The sequence below is a fragment of the Delphinapterus leucas genome, chromosome 18 (genome assembly GCF_059928025.1).
Source record: "Delphinapterus leucas isolate spDelLeu-1000000601 "Yukka" chromosome 18, BTC_Dleu_Yukka2, whole genome shotgun sequence".
Classification (NCBI taxonomy): Eukaryota; Metazoa; Chordata; class Mammalia; order Artiodactyla; family Monodontidae; genus Delphinapterus; species Delphinapterus leucas.
The window spans coordinates 22,006,070-22,027,623 of NC_143146.1; the positions used below are offsets into that span (position 1 = coordinate 22,006,070).

The following is a 21,554-nucleotide window of genomic DNA, read 5'->3' on the forward strand; positions in this document are numbered from 1 at the left end:
TTTAAGCATCTGATAATGCCAGAGGAATTCCAGATTACTTAACACCAATGAAGTCATACCTTTCATACCACTCACCTGTCTTTACTAGGACTGATCCAGATTTGCAGGCATCAGAAAGCAGTAGCCTGTGTGTGTGTTTGTGTGTGGATGGGTGGCAGAGTAGGTGAGGCTCTATTTAGAGATTTAGAAGAATGAGATCAACACCCTTTTTTCCAATTTGGGTTTCCTAAGTCTGAAGCAGTCCCAACTAAATGAGAATCATTAACTTTAAATAAAATTCAAGATACTTAGTGACTCATCTAGAGAGAGAAGAGGGATGTACACAGACCAAAGAGTCTCAGGAACTACAAAACCCCCATCAATAATATTCTTGTTTGGCCAGTGCACAAGTCAACTTTTCTGGTACCAGAGGTGTAGGTGCTGTCTACTCCCTGGGAGAAGCAAGACAGGAAGTGCAGAGGGACAGATGACAGCATACCCCAGCATGGCTTTTCTGTTATATGGCGTCCACCCACACCTAACACCTTTGGCTAGGGCCGCTAATTTCCGTATCTTGGAGGAATTAGTAGGCAAGCCTCTTAGGTGAAAATGTAAATGAAGCAAGAGTAAAATTTAAAAGCTTTCACTCAAATTAGTCTGCTATGCTCAGGTTTTTCCACTCTAAGTTGTCTTCTCCTGGACACAAAACAAATTATGGAAACACTTGTCCCCTTAGGCGTTACTCAGAGTTTTTGTGTTACATTACAAGATCCATACTTACACATTATGTTCATGGCTTCTCCAGAGTCAGCTTGGGAGTAGAAAGCTTTCTATATACATTTCTATTGTTAAAACTCCTTTCACTTACCTCTGTTTTTAAATCTTTGCTATAAGGAAAAACACTACCCTGAGGGGTAGCTGGTCCTCAGGACCTCAAATCCCTTCTTGGATAGTAGACCATGGGCCAACCTAAAATAAATAAATAAATAAAGTTTGCTAGGCACTTTCCATAGCCTGATTCATTATGTGTTTTCATGTACTTCAGCTCTAGAAGAAAAATGAAAAGGGATCTTCAGTTATACACTTGGCCATGGTGTTGGGAGGATATGGAATATACAAAGTATTTAATCTTCCATGTGTATATCACAGGCTTAGTTTCCTTCCAAATGTTTACTATTGAGGACTGCAATTGCCAGAATCTCATATATATCTTGTCTTTTTCACAAGAAGCACCCCACTATCACAAACAAATATATACACACAAGTAAGCCATTTTCTGACTCATCATTTTTCCTGTAAATGCCAGCATAAGTATCAATTCTATGTGGAGTTTTACATTCTAAAATCAAACTATGTCCCCAAATTACAAATCAACCAATTTTTATTTTTATCTTCTATAAATCATCTCCCAAAAGTACATGAGAACTACATTATATCTTGAAAATCACAAGCAAGAGTTCAGACATGAGTATTTACATGGGCTTATATATCTATCACCCTTCAACAGCCATGAACGTAGTTACATGGATGGATGTGAGTCTTAGAGATTTATGGCTTCTTCCAGTTCACATCCAGAGAAATGTATCACTAGTTGATTCCATGTTTCATGTTATTTGGTACTTATTTGGAATATACTATACATGTATACACTTCTTCAAGGTTAACACATGAGTTGAGAAAAAAAGGGTAAGGCAACAGAGATCTATGATCTTAATGTTTTACTTTTATTTTTCTCTTCAGCCTCCTCAGACTTCACAAAGAAAAAGTTTTCCATAGCTTTTCTTTTCTGGAATGGAATTTAATCATATCCTCTTTCAAATTGAGGTGAAATAGGAACATGGCATGTTTTATCAGAAAAAAACCTGTGCCATGCTTATCAATCAAAGAGAATACAAAATATTCACACCACTGTCATTTAAAACCAAATTAAAGTCAACTGCAATAAAGAAAATGTACTAGCGACTTCTAGTTTCTGCCAAATATCTAGTTCATCCAAACCTCCAATGTAATGTACTGAAAATGATATACACCCCTTCTGGGTCTGCCCTATAATGGTCTGGCAATCCTTCATGTTCTCTCTGTTTTTCCCTGTTTCCATAATTAGAAGTGAGGGACTTGAAGGTTCTAAAATTTGTGAGAGCCATAAGTGTAAAGAGACAGAACCCTTTAATCACTGTGAAGAGGACAGATTCTGGGCCAGAAATAACTGCTTGGAATGCATGCAAGCAAGCAATTCATTCTTATTGTTGGAAACCAAGATAAATTGGGCTATAAAAATTAACTGGGAATTCATATGGGGTTTAAAATAAGTTGTAGTGGGAATATTTGAACAAACAGGGAGTCTGTAATGAAGACTGTGGTCAGAGAGATTAGTTATGTGCTGGAGCTGGCTTGATTGTGTGATTTTGTGCTTCTTTTCACAACTCTATGCCCAATGATTTCACAATATTATTTCTTAATCAGCTGTTGTGGGAGTATTTATGTCAGATAAATAGACAAACAACATGTACCGAGTTTTTTCTCATTGTTTTTGTTGTTCTTTTGAGTTTGTTTGGTTCTTTCCCAGAATGCTGGGTGTTAAACTATCAAACCACTGAAGGGTGTGTTGTAACTGAATTCATAAATTAAATATGACACATTTGGTGAATATGACAAGGAACAGTATGTGATCATAGAAGAGAATAGCTGAAGAAGAAATGAGAGAAAATTATTAGAAGACTGTATGGGAGAATGATAGCTATGCCATCACAATGATGAGTTAAGTGGAAAAGAAAACATTTCTTTCAAAGGAAGGTGTGGTGAATCCCTGGCAGATAGTTACATTGATGGAAGTATCTAAGGAAGAGTGTGGTAAAGTTATTGGCCCTTGGCTTCAAGGGAAAAAAACTGTTACAAACAGGAAAGGGATTAAACAACTACATGTAAAAATGGGAGCAAACAGGTAAAGTATAAGCTTGCACTATGTTAAATCATTATACTAGATATTTCTATAAATAACATATTAATTTCATTATGAAATTTATTTCATTCAATTAGAAATAGCTTTATGCTTTTTTCCCTGAGATTAATCTGGATTAATTTAACTGTTATATTCTCTCTTTCCTTCATTAAAAGTACTTAATTTTTCCACTTATTTAATCTTCAACTTTCTGGGGATTTTTGATTGTCATAAACATAGGGAGTATTAAAGGATATCCATGCAATATGTTTATTGTCATAAACATAGGGAGTATTAAGGGATATCCATGCAACACAATATATCATAAACATAGGGAGTATTAAAGGATATCTATGCAACACAATATATCATAAACATAGGGAGTATTAAAGGATATCCATGCAACACTACTTACCACAAACATAATTTTAGGAAACAACTTATAAAACACTTAATATTCTTAGCAAATACAAAAATGGTATACTCTTTTTAATATCTATGTTATACTTTCAGAAAGAAAAATGTTGGTAATCATGTAATATATTTCACTTTTATGATCTATGATTTTTTTTGGTTGTTGTTCTTAATCATTATTAGGAAGTTTTGTTTAATACTGTATTTAGATTCTATCAATTTATTAAGGTAGCTATTTAAAAATTATATATTTAGTTATAATACTTTCTTACCCTGGAAATCTGTGAAATTGGAATTTTTTTTCTTAAATTTTAATTTTATAATGAAAAAATTACTATTCCAATGCAAATTAATATGAATGCAAATGTCTATCATTTGGGGTAACAGAACAAGTTTGTAGGTCTTCTTTTATTTGTTATACTTGTTAAGTAGAATGATTACCTGAAACAACTACATGACAGACATAAAATTTCAGGAGAGTAAATTAATCATGTAAGTTACTCACTATCAGTTTAATGTCTAACAGTTACCATTTTTACACATTTCAAGAAATGAAAAATTTTAATATAATACAGGAGTCACAATTTCAAAACAGAAGAAAATAAAGATTATGAAAACCTTACTGTATTCTGACATTTTAAGTGTATAAACGTAGTCTATCATCTAAGTTAACATATATGCTTAAACAATTTTCATTAGTGTTTTCTAACAGCAGAGGGAGATATTGAACTACAAATTATTTTTCAGTACACATCTTTTGCAGAATGATTTGTAGCCAATTAGACTTTGATTTTGAACTTTATTTTCTTGAGAAAATACCTTCTTTAACTATTTTAGTAAGAAGTCTTTTCCCCAAGATCTTTTTCACAACCAAGAAGGTGTTTTATAAAATCTGAAAATTAATGTATTTCCATTATGCTAACACATCATTTGATATTTTACTTAAATGTCTCAGAGTTAAACATTAAATAACACAAACCTTAAGCATTTTATATGTCATTAGAACTGGCTGGTGCAGTAAAGCATGTTTTTTTATCCTCAGCCAGACTAGAATGGCTCTCTCTGTTTGTTATTTACCAGCTGTGTGACCCTCGGCAAGTTATTTTTCTTTCTTGATATTCATTTTCCTTATCTGTAGAATGAGAATAAAAATATTATGTCTTTTATAGTGTTGCTGTGAAGATTTTTTAAAAATTCAAATATAATAAGTGCCCAGCAGTAATTTCCCATTAAAAATTGTCAACATATTTATTAAGTTCTTAATATTATCATTACTACTTTTAGAATTCAAGAAATATTTATTGAAGTAATACATGAAAAAATATGTACATATGCAATTATTACCATATGAAACTAGATTATCTAAAACATTTCTGATATTATGCATTTATACTGTATAATACTTTGTGTATGATAGATTCAAATGTGCCTGATATGACTTGAATATTAAACATGCAATTACATGTTTGTGCCCTGTACAGTATAACCATCCTAATATAAAATTTCTGTTTTAGATTTTTATTATAATAGCTAATTATTCATTTACAAATTTCAATAAATGTCATCAACACACATGCCATTTCAATTATATAAATTTCCTAAAAAGGATATTAAAAAATAAAGGGCGGATAATGAGCTAATACTGTTACCACATAGTTGCATCTTGGAACAAGGTTACTTCAATGGCTTCAAATGGAAGTATCAGATTGAATTTAATTATACTGAAATTAGTAGCTGTGGTTTTCCTTTGGGTTTATATAATTCTCATTCAAAAGATTGGTATAGATTCCATTTCGATGCAACATTATTCTATACAGAATGATTAAAACTTGACCCTTGTTAAATTAAGTATCTCATTTTCTGATTTCTTTTATTATGTTGCTATACAATATAAAGGGAGTTTCTAATAAGCTCCCATTATAGAAAAATGTTTTCTCCACTAGCAGGCCCTACAGCTGAAATTTCTACCAGTTAAGTCTAATGAGGTAAATAAGAATCAAGTATTCCTCATAGATCTAGAAGAGCTAGATTCAAAATCAATCTAAAGGGAGAGAAAAGACTTTGACAGGCAAGATGAGCAACAAGAAGTAATACATTTTTCAGTCAGAAGGAGCAGCTCAAGCTAGGCAGTTTAAGTAGTGGGGGAAAGAGAGGATATTAGGGAATCAACTGTAGGTGTAATCTACCGCCAGGTATATATGTAGGCATGTAAGAATTTAACAAGGAGTCAAATTATGTAGAATTTCTAATGTCAAGTTGAGTCCTTAGATTAATAAAGGGATAGAAAATCTTCTTAAAGACTAACAACCTAGTTGTGAATGTATTTGCCAACCATTAGCTCATGAGTCTGAAGATGATAAGGGCAGGTCAAGAGTGAAAGTCCGTCCTCCAGGACAGCCCTGAGCCCTTGAAGATGTAAAGATTACCTTAGACAAGAGAGTGTAACAGTGATAGCCTAAAAGCAAAGGGCAAAAGTAACTAAAGACATTTTCTATAGACCTTTGAACACCAGAGTAAGAGGATAAATTTATCCTATTAAAATATGCGTAGTGAAAATTTAGTCCATACCTACTTATATTAAAGAGCAATACACAGAAGCCAAAGCTTATCCTTTCAGAATCACATACAGAAAATTTTCATTAAGAAACGGAGAAGATAAGTTTGCATTAAAAGTTTCTGGCATACCTTATAATATTTTACAAATTATAAAGCACATGCTTTGTTCCTATGTTAGGTAGATTGTGCCCTTTAGGCAGGATATAACAAATAACCCATGACCTTTAAGCAGTATTAATTCATTCTCTACATTTTCTTTAACTGTTCTCTTTTTCTTTATTCTTATACTCATTAAGTTTATGTTTAGATGTTGAATTATTTGCTTGTCTTTCTCTTCAACTCCAGATCTTCAGCTTCTATTCATCCAGTTAGTCGGCTCAAGCACATCCGGCAAAATTGAAGATTGGCATGCTAGTTTTCTTTCTCAAATCAGCTTTTATAATCATTCTTCTCATAAGTTACAACATAAGCATGCTCTTTTCTTACTCGTATTTCTATGAAACGTGACATTTGCCATTAGAAATAGAGCACGTTATCTCCAGGTTGAGATATTTGAATATAATTATTTTGTAAGATTTGGGTTGCTGGGTGTTTGATGACTGCTACTTAACAACTTTTAATATCTCCTGATTATCATCAAAGAGTGCTTGTCCTGGGAGAGCCAAGCAATGAACATAAGAAAGAAATATTGAAGACAGCTGTTTCTTTTTCCATCCAAGTGCCAAAGCAGTAGCAAGGCTCCATGCCTTATCAATGCATTGATAACAGAACCATGACCAACACATTAGGAAAAAGTGTGTTGTGATTGACATCCTCTCCACCATTCTCTGTACTAAGCAAGAGGTCAATGAATACAGTTGACTCCTGAACAACATGGGTTTGAACTGCAAGGGTCCATTTATATGGAGATTTTTTCAGTAGTAAATACTACAGTACTACAAAATCACTGATTGGTTGAATGTGCTGATGCAGAACTGTGGATTTATAGTATAACTGTAAGTTATACTCAAACTTTCAACTGAGTGGAGGGTCATTACCCCGAACCCCAAACATTGTTCAAGGGTCAACTGTAGTCAGTCTATAATCCATTTGCTTCTATTGCATGGTTTCAAGGAAGAAAAAATAAAAAGTATAATTTTTACTTTTGATAGATCAATGTGATATATTTTAATAAATAAAACAAGTAGAAGTACGTTTTGTATTTTATTGAACATATACTCAAACTCAAAACATATTTTAATTATGTTTTGCCAGGAGATTATTGAAAAATATAAATCTATTTTTATTTCTACTTGTGTACAAGTTTCCTGCTGACACTCACTCTCATTAGTCAACCAATAATCAATTATGTTGGATTAAAGTCACAAGAACATGTTGTGAATTTACCTGTACTGAGATCATTTAATTAAAATACTGAACACTCTTTGTGAGTCTCACCCTTAGTAGTGGCCTAACAGATTCCTTTCTCTCCCTGAGGGGACTATAAAATATTTCAAAATTCTGTTAGTACACAAGGAGGAAATGCTAGAAGAAAATTTATCTGAACAACTGAAAAGAGAAAATAATCTCTGACCAACAGAAACATATTATATGACAAATGACTCAAAGAGAAAGCATACATGTTTGATAAAATCTATAGCATAGAGGAGAAGGAGAAATTCATATTTTCTGAGGAGTGAAAGAGGTGTTCCCTAGGGTCTTCATGTATTTAACTCCTAGATATCGGAGGAGTTATTTTCATGGGTGGGAAAAGAGAACAGTGAAGGAAACAGAGATAAGTACTGAAGAAGTCTGTTTCCAAGCTATCAGAAGAGTCAAAGCTAAAAAAAAAAAAAAAAAAAATGAATTCAGTTCTTCCATTAGGAATCTGTGAACTGTAGAGAGACAGACTTACTTAGGAAATAAAAATTGCAGTAATGTGTAGCATTGATTAGAATGAAAAGAAAGAAAGAAAGAAAAACTAGAATCAGAAAACTTATCCTAAGGGTATGCAAGTAGAAATATTAAGACAACTCAAAAAATAGTGTGGGTAAAATGCAAAACCAATGTGAGAAAGAATAAATATTTAGGATTTAGAAATAAACTGAATGTTGTAGTACTGAAAATAGAGAGGGTTTAAGGATTGAGATTCAGGTCACTGGGAAGATACACTGATGTCACTGACCACATAATAACATAAGATAATGAGCAGTCTTCTGAAAGATGGTGAATTCATTTCTGAAAATATGCTTCACTATATGTTAGGGTGCATATTTTAATTACAATGAAAAAAGGCAAAATTTCAATTTTACTCATTTCAAATATCCTATATATTAAAACATTACTAGCTTATCATAGCAAAAGGAAGATGTGTTCTCAAATATATATAATAGAAATTTATTAGATATTTGTACCCTTTCTAGTTAAAAGAATGTAGATCAATAAAAATATTCTAGGAATTTACACTTAGTGTGTTCTTTTAAAACTACTATCGTCTTATGCTGCTATCTTGAAGTCATTTACTCTCTATATACTAGTATATATCTAAAATCTACATGTATTTAAATGAATACAAATAAACTCTGTGTTGTTCTACTTTGTTCACACATATTAAGTTTAAACAAAAAACTGATTCATTGCTTAAAATTTACATGATACCTATCTGGATATAATATTTAAAGATTTAAAAACAGATCTGATAATATGCATTAATATATAACCACTAAATATTAATATATAATGTAATATATATTATATACAGATGATATACCTCTATATAAATTCCAATCTACATGATATTGCTTACTAAGTGATGTAAATTGCCATGCAGATATGGTAATAATTTAATGGTTAAAAGTTTAATGTATAAACTAAAATATAAGTAAATTAAATATATCCCCCACTAATCCATTAAAAAAAAAACTAGAAAGAGGGAGCTTCAAGATGGCAGAAGAGTAAGATGTGGAGATCACCTTTCTCCCCACAGATACACCAGAAATACATCTACACCTGGAACAACTCCTACAGAACACCTACTGAACGCTGGCAGAAGACCTCAGACCTCCCGAAAGGCAAGAAACTTCCCCACGTACCTGGGTAGGGCAAAAGAAAAAAGAATAAACAGAGACAAAAGGATAGGGGCGGGACCTACACCAGTGGGAGGGAGCCATGAAGGAGGAAAGGTCTCCACAAACTAGAACCCCTTCGCGGGCAGAGACTGTGGGTGGGGGAGGGGGGAAGCTTCGGAGCCGCGGAGGAGAGCGCAGCAACAGGGGGGCGGAGGGCAAAGCGGAGAGATTCCCGCACAGAGGGTCGGTGCTGACCAGTACTCACCAGTCCGAGAGGCTTGTCTGCTCACCCGCCAGGGCGGGTGGGGCTTGGGAGCTGAGGCTCAGGCTTCGGTCGGAGCGCAGGGAGAGGAATGGGGTTGGCGGCGTAAATACAGCCTGAAGGGGGCTAGTGCGGCACGGCTAGCCGGGAGGGACTCCGGGAAAATGTCTGGAGCTGCCGAAGAGGCAAGAGACTTTTTCTTGCCTCTTTGTTTCCTGGTGCGCGAGGAGAGGGGATTAAGAGCGCTGCTTAAAGGAGCTCCAGAGACTGGCGCAGGCCGCGGCTATCAGCGCGGACCCCAGAGACGGGCATGAGACGCTAAGGTTGCTGCTGCCGCCACCAAGAAGCCTGTGTGCGAGCACAGGTCACTGTCCACACCTCCCCTCCCGGGAGTCTGTGCAGCCTGCCACTGCCAGGGTCCCATGATCCAGGTACAACTTCCCCGGGAGAATGCACAGTGCTCCTCAAGCTGGTGCAACGTCACTATGGCCTCTGCCTCCGCCCACTCGTGCTGCATTCCGTTCCCCTCCCTCCCCCCAGCCTGAGTGAGCCAGAGCCCGCAGCAGCTGCTCCTTTAACCCCGTCCTGTCTGAGCGAAGAACAGATGCCCTCAAGCAACTTACACACAGAGGCAGGGCCAAATCCAAAACTGAAACCCAGGAGATGTGCGAACAAAGAAGAGAAAGGGAAATCTCTCCCAGCAGCCTCAGGAGCAGAGGATTAAATCTCCACAAACAACTTGATGTACCCTGCATCTGTGGAAGACCTGAATAGACAACGAATCATCCCAAATTGAGGAGGTGGACTTTGGGAGCAATGATATATATATATATATATATTTTTCCCCCCTTTTCCTCTTTTGTGAGTGTGTATGTGTATGCTTCTGTGTGTGACTTTGTCTGTATAGCTTTGCTTTTACCATTTGTCCTAGGGTTCTGTCTGTCCTTTTTCTGGTTTTTCTTTTTTTTCATATAGTTTTCAGCACTTGTTATCACTGGTGGATTTGTTTTTTGGTTTGGCTGCTTTCTTCTTTCTTTTTTTTTTTTATTACATTTAAAATTTTTTTAATAATTATTTTTTATTTTAATAACTATTTTATTTAGTTTCATTTTATTTTAACTTTTTCATTCATTCTTTCTTTTTTTTCTCCCTTTTATTCTGAGCCGTGTGAATGACACGCTCTTGGTGCTCCAGCCAGGTATCAGGGCTGTGCCTCTGAGATGGGAGAGCCAAGTTCAGGACGCTGGTCCACAAGAGACCTCCCAGCTCCATGTAATATCAAATGGCAAAAATCTCCCAGGGATCTCCACCTCAACGCCAAGACCCAGCTTCACTCAACGACCAGCAAGCTACAGTGTTAGACACCTTATGCCAACTAACTAGCAAGACAGGAACACAAGCCCACCCATTAGGAGAGAGGCTGCCTAAATCATAATAAGGTCACAGACACCCCCAAACTCACCACCAGACATGGATCTGCCCACCAGAATGACAAAATCTATCCTGATCCACAAGAACACAGGCACTAGTCCCCTCCACCAGGAAGCCTAAACAACCCACTGAACCAACCTTAGCCACTGGGGGCAGAAACCAAAAACAACGGTAACAACGAACCTGCAGCCTGCGAAAAGGAGACCCCAAACACAGTAAGTTAAGCAAAATGAAAAGTCAGAGAAAGACACAGAAGATGAAGGAGCAAGGCAAAAACCCACCAGACCTAACAAATGGAAAGGAAATAGGCAGTCTACCTGAAAAAGAATTCAGAATATTGATAGTAGAGATGATCCAAAATCTTGGAAATAGAATGGAGAAAATACAAGAAACGTTTAACAAGGACCTAGAAGAACCAAAGAGCAAACAAACAGTGATGAACAACACAATAAATGAAATTAAAAATTCTCTAGAAGGGATCAATAGCAGAAAAACTGAGGCAGAAGAATGGGTAAGTGACCTGTAAGATAAAATAGTGGAAATAACTACTGCAGAGCATAATAAAGAGAAAAGAATGAATAGAATTGAAGACAGTCTCAGAGAATTCTGGGACAATATTAAAAGCACCAACATTTGAATTATAGGGGTCCCAGAAGAAGAAGAAAAAAAGAAAGGGACTGAGAAAGTATTTGAAGAGATTTAGTTGAAAACTTCCCGAATGTGGGAAAGGAAATAGTTAATCAACTACAGGAAGCACAGAGAGTCCCATATAGGAAAAATCCAAGGAGAAACATGCCAAGACACATTAATCAAACTATCAAAAATTAAATACAAAGAAAAAATATTAAAAGCAGCAAGGGAAAAACAACAAATAACATACAAGGGAATCCCCATAAGGTTAACAGCTGATCTTTCAGCAGAAACTCTGCAAGCCAGAGGGAGAGACAGGACCTATTTAAAGTGATGTCAGGGAAAAACCTATAACAAAGAGTACTCTACCCAGCAAGGATCTCATTCAGCTTTGAAGAAGAAATTAAAACCTTTACAGACAAGCAAAAGCTAAGAGAATTCAGCACCACCAAACCAGCTTTACAACAAATGCTAAAGGAACTTCTCTAGGCAGGAAACACAAGAGAACAAAAAGACTTACAAAAACAAACCAAAAACAATTAAGAAAATGGTAATAGGAACATACATATCGAAATTTACCTTAAATGTAAATGGATTAAATGCTCCAACCAAAAGACATAGACTGGGTGAATGGATACAAAAACAAGACCTGTATATATGCTGTCTACAAGAGACCAACTTCAGACCTAGGGACACAAATAGACTGAAAGTGAGGGGATGGAAAAAGATATTTCATGCAAATGGAAACCAAAAGAAAGCTGGAGTAGCAAATCTCATATCAGACAAAATGGGTTTTAAAACAAAGACTATTATAAGAGAAAAAGAAGGACACTACCTAAGGATGAAGGGATCAATGCAAGAAAAAGATATAACAATTATAAATATATATGCACCCAACATAGGAGCACCTCAATACATAAGGCAAATACTAACAGCCATAAAAGGGGATATCAACATTAACACAATCATATTAGGGGACTTTAACACTCCACTCTCACCAATGGAGAGATCATCCGAAACGAAAATAAATAAGGAAACACAAGCTTTAAATGATACATTAAACAAGATGGACTTAACTGATAATTATAGGACATTCCATCCAAAAACAACAAAATACACTTTCTTCTCAAGTGCTCATGGAACATTCTCCAGGATAGATCATATCTTGGGTCACAAATCAAGCATTGGTAAATTTAAGAAAATTGAAATAATATCGAGTATCTTCTCTGACAACAATGCTATGAGACTAGATATCAATTACAGGAAAAGATCTGTAAAAAATACAAACACATGGAGGCTAAACAATGCACTACTTAATAACCAAGAGATCACTGAAGAAATCAAAGAGGAAATCAAAAAGTACCTGGAAACAAATGACAATGAAAACATGATGACCCAAAACCTATGGGATGCAGCAAAAGCAGTTCTAAGAGGGAAGTCTATAGCTATACAATCCTACCTTAAAAAACAAGAAACATCTCAAATAAACAACCTAACCTTACACCTAAAGCAATTAGAGAAAGAAGAAAAAAAAACTGCAAAGGTAGCAGAAGGAAAGAAATCATAAAGATCAGATCAGAAATAAATGAAGAAGAAATAAAGGAAACAAGAGCAAAGATCAATAAAACTAAAAGCTGGTTCTTTGAGAAGATAAACAAAATTGATAAACCATTAGCCAGACTCATCAAGAAAAAAAGGGAGAAAACTCAAATCAATAGAATTAGAAATGAAAAAGGAGAAGTAACAACTGACAATGCAGAAATACAAAGGATCATGGGAGATTAACAAGCAACTATATGCCAATAAAATGGACAACCTGGAGGAAATGGACAAATTCTTAGAAATGCACAACCTTCTGAGACTGAACCAGGAAGAAATAGAAAATATGAACAGAACAATCACAAGAACTGAAATTGAAACTGTGATTAAAAATCTTCGAACAAACAAAAGCCCAGGACCAGATGGCTTCACAGGCAAATTCTATCAAACATTTAGAGAAGAGCTAACACCTATCCTTCTGAAACTCTTCCAAAGTATAGCAGAAGGAGGAACACTCCCAAACTCATTCTACAAGGCCACCATCATCCTGATACTGAAACCAGACAAGGATGTCATAAAGAAAGAAAACTACAGGCCAATATCACTGATGAAAATAGATGCAAAAATCCTCAACAAAATACTAGCAAACAGAATCCAACAGCACATTAAAAGGATCATACACCATGATTAAGTGGGGTTTATCCCAGGAACACAAGGATTCTTCAGTATATGTAAATCAACTAATGTGATACACTTTATTAACAAATTGAAGGAGAATAACCACATGATCATCTCAATAGATTCAGAGAAAGCTTTTGACAAAATTCAACACTCATTTATGATAAAAACCATCCAGAAAGTGGGCATAGAGGGAACTTACCTCAACATAATAAAGGCCATATATGACAAACCCACAGGCAACATCGTCCTCAATGGTGAAAAAGTGAAACCATTTCTACTAAGACCAGGAACAAGACAAAATGCCCACTCTCACCACTATTATTCAATATAGTTTTGGAAGTTTTAGCCACAGCAATCAGAGCAGAAAAAGAAATAAAAAGAATCCAAATCAGAAAAGAGAAGTAAAACTGTCATTGTTTGCAGATGACATACTATACATAGAGAATCCTAAGGATGCTTCCAGAAAACTACTAGAGCTAATCAATGAATTTGATAAAGTTGCAGAATACAAATTAATGCCCAGAAATCTCTTGCATTCCTATACACTAATGATGCAAAATCTGAAAGTGAAATTAAGGAAACACTTCCATTTACAACTGCAACTAAAAGAATAAAATATCTATTAATAAACTTACCCATGGAGACAAAAGACCTGTATGCAGAAAATTATAAGACGCTGATGAAAGAAATTAAAGAGGATACAAGTAGATGGAGAGATATACCATGTTCTTGGATTGGAAGAATCAACATTGTGAAAATGGTTATAGTATCCAAAGCAATCTACAGATTCAATGCAATCTGTACCAAACTACCAATGGTATTTTTCACAGAACTAGAACAAAAAAATTCACAATGTGTATGGAAACACAAAGGACCCCGAATAGCCAAAGCAATCTTGAGAAAGAAAAACAGTGCTGGAGGAATCAGGCTCCATGACTTCAACTATACTACATAGCTACAGTAATCAAGACAGTATGGTACTGGCACAAAAACAGAAATACAGATCAATGGAACAGGATAGAAAGCCCAGAGATAAACCCACGCACATATGGTCACCTTATCTTTGATAAAGGAGGCAAGAATATACAATGGAGAAAAGACAGCCTCTTCAATAATTGGTGCTGGGAAAACTGGACAGCTACATGTAAAGGAATGAAATTAGAACTCTCCCTAACAGCATACACAAAAATAAACTCAAAATGGATTAAAGACCTAAATGTAAGGCCAGACACTATAAAACTCTTAGAGAAAAACATAGGCAGAACACTCTATGACATAAATCACAGCAAGATCGTTTTTGACTCACTTCCTAGAAAAATGGAAATAAAAAGAAAAATAATCAAATGGGACCTAATGAAACTTAAAAGTTTTTGCACAGCAAAGGAAACCGTAAACAAGACCAAAAGACAACCCTCAGAATGGGAGAAAATATTTGCAAATGAAGCAACTGACAAAGGATTTATCTCCAAAATATACAAGCATCTCATGCAGCTCAATATCAAAAACACCAACAACCCCATCCAAAAATGGGCAGAAGACCTAAATTGACATTTCTCCAAAGAAGATATACAGATTGCCAACAACTACATGAAAGAATGCTCAATATCATTAATCATTAGAGAAACGCAAATCAAAACTACAGTGAGATATCATGTCACATCGGTCCGAATGGCCATCATCAAACAATCTACAAACAATAAATGCTGGAGAGGGTGTGGAGAGAAGGGAACCCTCTTGCACTGTTGGTGAGAATGTAAACTGATACAGCCACTATGGAAACAGTATGGAGGTTTCATAAAAAACTAAAAATAAAACTGCCATATGACCCAGCAATCTCACTACTGGGCATATACCCTGAGAAAACCGTAATCCAAAAAGAGTCATGTATCACAATGTTTGTTGCAGCTCTATTTACAATAGCCAGGACATGGAAGCAACCTAAGTGTCCACTGACAGATGAATGGATTAAGAAGATGTGGCACATATATACAATGGAATAATACTCAGCCATAAAAAGAAATGAAAGTGAGTTGTTTGTAGTGAGGTGGACGGGACTGGAGTCTGTCATACAGAGTGAAGTAAGTCAGAAAGAGAAAAACAAATACCGTATGCTAACCCATATATATGGAATCTAAAAAAAAAAAAAAATATATTTATATATATATAGCCTACAATCTATAGACCATCCAATGTCTTATCAAGTGTATCAGCCAGGATTCAACCAGAGAATTCTATGAAATATGGAGACTGATAGATTTGTTAAAGGAAAGTGATCCTACACAATTGTGGGAGCTGGTTAAGCAGTTGCTGTAAGGCTGTTTTCTCTGCATCCAATGCTGGAGCTTGAAGTCCACAAAGCAAGTAGTCAGCAACGGAAACTCACAGTCTGGGAGTCCAGATTGTGAGCTGGAACCCCATGATACCAAACTGAAATTCAAATCCATTTGTGTTCACTCTGACGTTAGTAAGAATAGTGTCCTTCAGAAGAAGCCAAGGTCTTTTATCACAGAGCTAGGCCCACTAACTGTTCAAAGTCCATTATATGTTCCAATAATTTCCTATTTTTTTAATTTTTAAAATGTGTTTAGGATGCAATACTTATTAATAAGAATATGACCTTTTCTTAATTAGTATTTGAAATAATGAATCAAATCAAACACTTTTGACAAATTCCCTGTTAATTTGGTCGTCGTGCCTTCCAGCAAGAGGGCTTACGGTATAGCCAAGGGACAGATGAGTCCACTGCTCAAGAGTTGTTGCAGGAGACATGCCCTAAGTACTTGTCCTTCCCACATGGTCTAAACCCAGCAGCCTGTGTCTCTGACATGCTTCAGGCAGTGCCAAATGCCCATCATTGCTCCAACATACCCCATACTGGGCTGCTCTGGGCAGTGTGAGAGTCCCACATACCTCCTGAGCTACCTCAAATTTTCAACCATTGGCTGAAGCACCTGAATAATTCCTTGGCCCCCTTGCTGACTCCAGAGATACTTCTGGACTATACGTGTTCATGACTTAGAGTCTCAATAAATAATAGCTCATAAAACCAATTATGTGTTTCATGATGTTTTATTTTTCTTAAAAATTTCTAATGAATAAACCACAATTATATCAGTCTAATTCCAGCTCTCAACATATTTTCTAAGATTTTAAAATCTTCAATCCCCATTTATCAAACAAGCTATGCAGAAAGAGCAAGCCTGTGCATGAATGGTATTTGTAACATTCTATGAAAATTTAATTGAATGAGTACATTCATATTATAACATATTGTGAATTCTTGTGATTCACAGTTCACAGTAGTTCTGTCTCATAAAGTCACCACAAATACTGAATTAATGAATACTGAATCATTGCTCCCAAGAGGAATACAGGGTTAGGTAACTGTCGGTCTCTGGTCACAATTATTTCAACAACTGACCAATCCCTAACCATTCTTATGTGTGTTTTAGTTTAAAGACCCTTCATTACTATATACTGTTGACTCATTAACATTGAACTCATGGTCAGCCTCGTTACAATTCATCTCTGAATGAAGCTTTGTTAAATATTTTCTCCATAAACACATCACAACCTTCTTGTGCTTAGGAATAGCAAATAGCACTATGTTGGGGACCAATTTAATCAGCAAAATCAACAGCAAAGAGTGCAAAAATGCAAAAAATGTGGCACTAAATATACTCTGAATGGGACACTCTTTTACACTATGAGTGCTCAAAGAAAAAGGCAGAGTATCAATTCCTCTTCAGCTAAGAACGTGCACAGCTGGCAATTAAAATTTTCTACCTCTCTGAGCATGTACATGTCAGTAAAGTGCAGTGAGTATTGATGTTGGAGTTACAGATAAATATGTGGCAAATGAATTAAAAAATACAGAACTGGTGACTAGCGAAGATAAACTGTTATCATTTAATGCTACCCTTTAGCATAGCTGTTCTTATACAGTTGGCCCTTGAACAACATAAATTTGAAACGCACAGGTCAACTTATATGTGTTTTTTTTTTTTCAATAAATATGTACTACAGTACTACAGAAGCAGACATTGGTTGATTTTTATTTTAACATCTTTATTGGAGTATAATTGTTTTACAATGGTGTGTTAGTTTCTGCTTTATAACAAAGTGAATCAGCTATACATATACATATATCCCCATATCCCCTCCCTCTTGCATCTCCCTCCCACCCTCCCAATCCCAACCCTCTAAGTGGTCACAAACCACTGAGCTGATCTCCCTGTGCTATACGACTGCTTCCCACTAGCTATCTATTCTACATTTGGTAGTGTATATATAAGTCCATGCTACGCTCTCACTTCATCCCAGCTTGCCCTTCCCCATCCCCGTGTCCTCAAGTCCATTCTCTATGTCTGAATCTTTAATCCTGTCCTGCCCTTAGGTTCTTCAGAACTTTTTTTTTTTTTTTTAGATTCCATATATATGTGTTAGCATACGGTATTTGTTTTTCTCTTTCTGACTTACTTCACTCTGTATGACAGATTCTAGGTCCATCCACCTCACTACAAATAATTCAATTTTGTTTCTTTGTATGGCTGAGTAATATTCCATTGTATATATGTGCCACATCTTCTTTATCCATTTATCTGTTGATGGACACTTAGGTTTCTTCCATGTCCTGGCTATTGTAAATAGAGCTGCAATGAACATTGTGGTACATGACTCTTTTTGAATTATGGTTTTCTCAGGGTACATGCCCAGTAGTAGGAATGCTGGGTCGTATGGCATTTCTATTTTTAGTCTTTTAAGGAATATCCATACTGTTCTCCATAGTGGCTGTATCAGTTTACATTCCCACCAACAGTGCAAGAGGGTTCCCTTTTCTCCACACCCTCTCCAGCATTTATTGTTTGTAGATTTTTAAATGATGGCCATTCTGACTGGTGTGAGGTGATACTTCATTGTAGTTTTGATTTGCATTTATCTAATGATTAGTGATGTTGAGCATCCTTTCATATGTTTGTTGGCAATCTGTATATCCTCTTTGGAGAAATGTCTATTTAGGTCCTCTGTCCATTCTGGGATTCGGTTGTTTGTTATTTTGTTATTGAGCTGCATGAGCTGCTTGTAAATTTTGGAAATTAATCCTTTGTCAGTTGCTTCATTTGCAAATATTTTCTCCCATTCTGAGGGTTGTCTTTTGGTCTTGTTTACGGTTTCCTTTGCTGTGCAAAAGCTTTGAAGTTTCATTAGGTCCCATTTATTTTTGTTTTTATTTCCATTTCTCTAGGAGGTGGGTCAAAAAGGATCTTGCTGTGATGTATGTCATAGAGTGTTCTGCCTATGTTTTCCTCTAAGAGTTTGATAGTGTCTGGCCCTACATTTAGGTCTTCCACAGATGCAGGGTACATCAAGTTGATGGTGGAGATTTAATACACTGCTTCTGAGGCTGCTGGGAGAGATTTCCCTTTCTCTTCTTTGTTCTCACAGCTCCCGGGGTTCAGCTTTGGATTTGGCCCCATCTCTGCATGTAGGTCACCTGAGGATGTCTGTCCTTCGCCCAGAAAGGAAGGAGTTAAAGGAGCGGCTGATTCTGGGGCTCTGGCTCACTCAGGCTTGGGGGAGGGAGGGGTAGGGAATATGGGGCAAGCCTGAGGCAACAGAGGCCAGCGTGACATTGTAACAGCCTGAAGTTCACTGTGTGTTCTCCTGGGGAAGTTGTCCCTGGATCACGGGACCCTGGCAGTGGCGGGCTGCACAGACTCCCGGGAGGGGAGGTGTGGATAGTGACCTGTGCTCGCACACAGGCTTCTTGGTGGCTGCAGCAGTGACATTAGCGTTTCATGCACGTCTCTGGTGTCCGTGCTGATAGCTGTGGCTTGCATCAATCTTTGGAGCTCGTTTAAGCAGTGCTCTGAATCACCTTTCCTTGCGCACCCTGAAACAATGGTCTCTTGCCTCTTAGGCAGGTCCAGACATTTTCCCAGTCTCCCTCCTGGCTAGCTGTGATGCACTAGCCCCCTCAGGCTGTGTTCACGCAACCAACCCCAGTCCTCTCCCTGGGACCTGATCTCCGAAGCCCGCGCTTCAGTTCCCAGCCCCCACCCGCCCTGGCAGGTGAGCAGACAAGCCTCTCACGCTGTTGAGTGCTGGTCGGCACCGATCCTCTGTGTGGGAATCTCTCCACTTTGCTCTCCACACCCCTGTTGCTGTGCTCTCCTCTGCGGCTCAGAAGCTTCCCCTCTCCACAGACCTATCTCCACCAGTGAAGGGGCTTCCTGTGCATGGAAACCTTTCCTCCTTCACGGCTCCCTCCCACAGGTGCAGGTCCCATCCCTATTCTTTTGTCTCTGTTTTTTCTTTTGCTCTACCCAGGTACATGGGGATTTTCTTGCCTTTTGGGAAGTCTGAGGTCTTCTGCCAGTGTTCAGTAAGTGTTCTGTAGGAGTTGTTCCACACGTAGATGTATTTTTGATGTATTTGTGGGGAAGAAGGTGATCTCCACATCTTACTCCTCCGTCATCTTGAAGGTCCTTTACGTTGGTTGATTTTTGGATGTGGAACCACAGGTAGAGAGGGTTGGCTGTAAAGTTATATTGGATTTTCTACAGCATGGGTTGGCACCCAGAACCCACATGTTGTTCAAGGGTCAATGTGCTATTTTATATACCAGTCTGCAAAAAGATCTATCAAATCAGCCTTAATAAATATAACACCAGCAGGAAACACTCTGAATATCAGCCATGAAACTTTCTAAATATTTAAGAGTGTTCACAAAAATTGTTGTGGCAGTACTACTAATTTTGGAATTCCAAGAAAAAGTAACTAACCACAATTTACATAATAGTGAATTAAGAATATATACATATATGTTCTTGAGTGTGTATGTACATGCAACAAAAACAACAAAAACTTAAACCCTGAAATCAAACGACCCGTCAAACCTAACTCTTTTACTAAGCTGTAAGATAAATTTAACAATTCTTTTCACACTTTTCCTGAAATTTAACTGCACCTAAAATATTATTGTGAGTTAAGTAATCTCTACAACTCTTTCACATTTAAATCAGTTCTTTTATGAACTTTAAGACTGTGAGGTTCAAAATTTTTCTATATACAAGTATATTATCTAACATTTACTAAAGTTATGTAAGTATTCTGAATTTATATTATTGTTGTGATAATGATTTTTTTTTCCATAAATCTTTGTAAGTTCCTCAGCTGTAAAACTGCTTTATCTATCTAGAAGAGGTACAAACATAAGAAATTAAAAATTTTTTAAATGACCTCAATACAAGATTAAGCTAAATATCACATTTAAGTAAAGTTACATGTCATACCATTGTAAACTTATTTTCTCAAATTGTACGTACATTTAAAAAGCTTGTTTATTTGTTTTAAAGGGAGATTAAAGAAGTGAGTTCCCTGAGAGCAGTCAGTAAAAGTTGATAGTGTGGGCAAGGTTTTGCTGAGGTTTAAGGTCATTTAATGAAAGAATAATGACATAATTATCACAAGAATAATCACATTCTTGTGATTCTGTGAAAGCACAATGGTCCACAATATGTTATAATATGAATGTCATTATTCTTTCACTAATGTTATTTAGTGAAAGAATAATGACATAACCATCATAATTCAGGTGGTTTATCTACCGTTTTAGGGCAGAGTAAAATAACTAATATTCACAAAGATGACACTGAGCTACCAAGAAAAATATGGATTTTAATATCTTAGGACTTTAACAAACAACAGAACAGCAAAATTAAATCCTTATGAGGATGAGAAGCAGTATTATATTAATTATTAAATTTGTTGAAGAACTAGGTGATTAGAGACATACAACACCTCAGCACCTTGTACCTGGTGGACTTGTTTCCTCAAATCTCACTCCTGCTTGCATTTGTTCTTCAGAAAATCCACCGGTCTGTTGGATGCCCACTGACATCATTAGCACCTATCCACCCCTTCAATTACTAAGATACACTTGTATCTATTATAGGCTGGGGTGGGGTTGGAGGGAGAGATGAATATTTTAAAGGGAAGATTATATATCTACTTGGGGAATCTTATAAAATATGTGGGGTCCACTATAGGTCAGGGAGAGTACAGAGCTCCTGAG

General features: G+C 36.5%; 1 long non-coding RNA gene across 1 annotated transcript in view; it reads right to left on the minus strand.

Moving 5' to 3' along the window:
* The window catches only part of LOC111176466 (uncharacterized), a 120,555-nt gene extending 99,916 nt beyond the window's left edge, over nt 1–20,639 (minus strand). The window contains exon 1 of the long non-coding RNA XR_016388653.1: nt 848–20,639. This is a non-coding gene — a long non-coding RNA (uncharacterized LOC111176466). The remainder of the gene's footprint in view (nt 1–847) is intronic.
* Nucleotides 20,640–21,554: the final 915 nt, after the last annotated feature.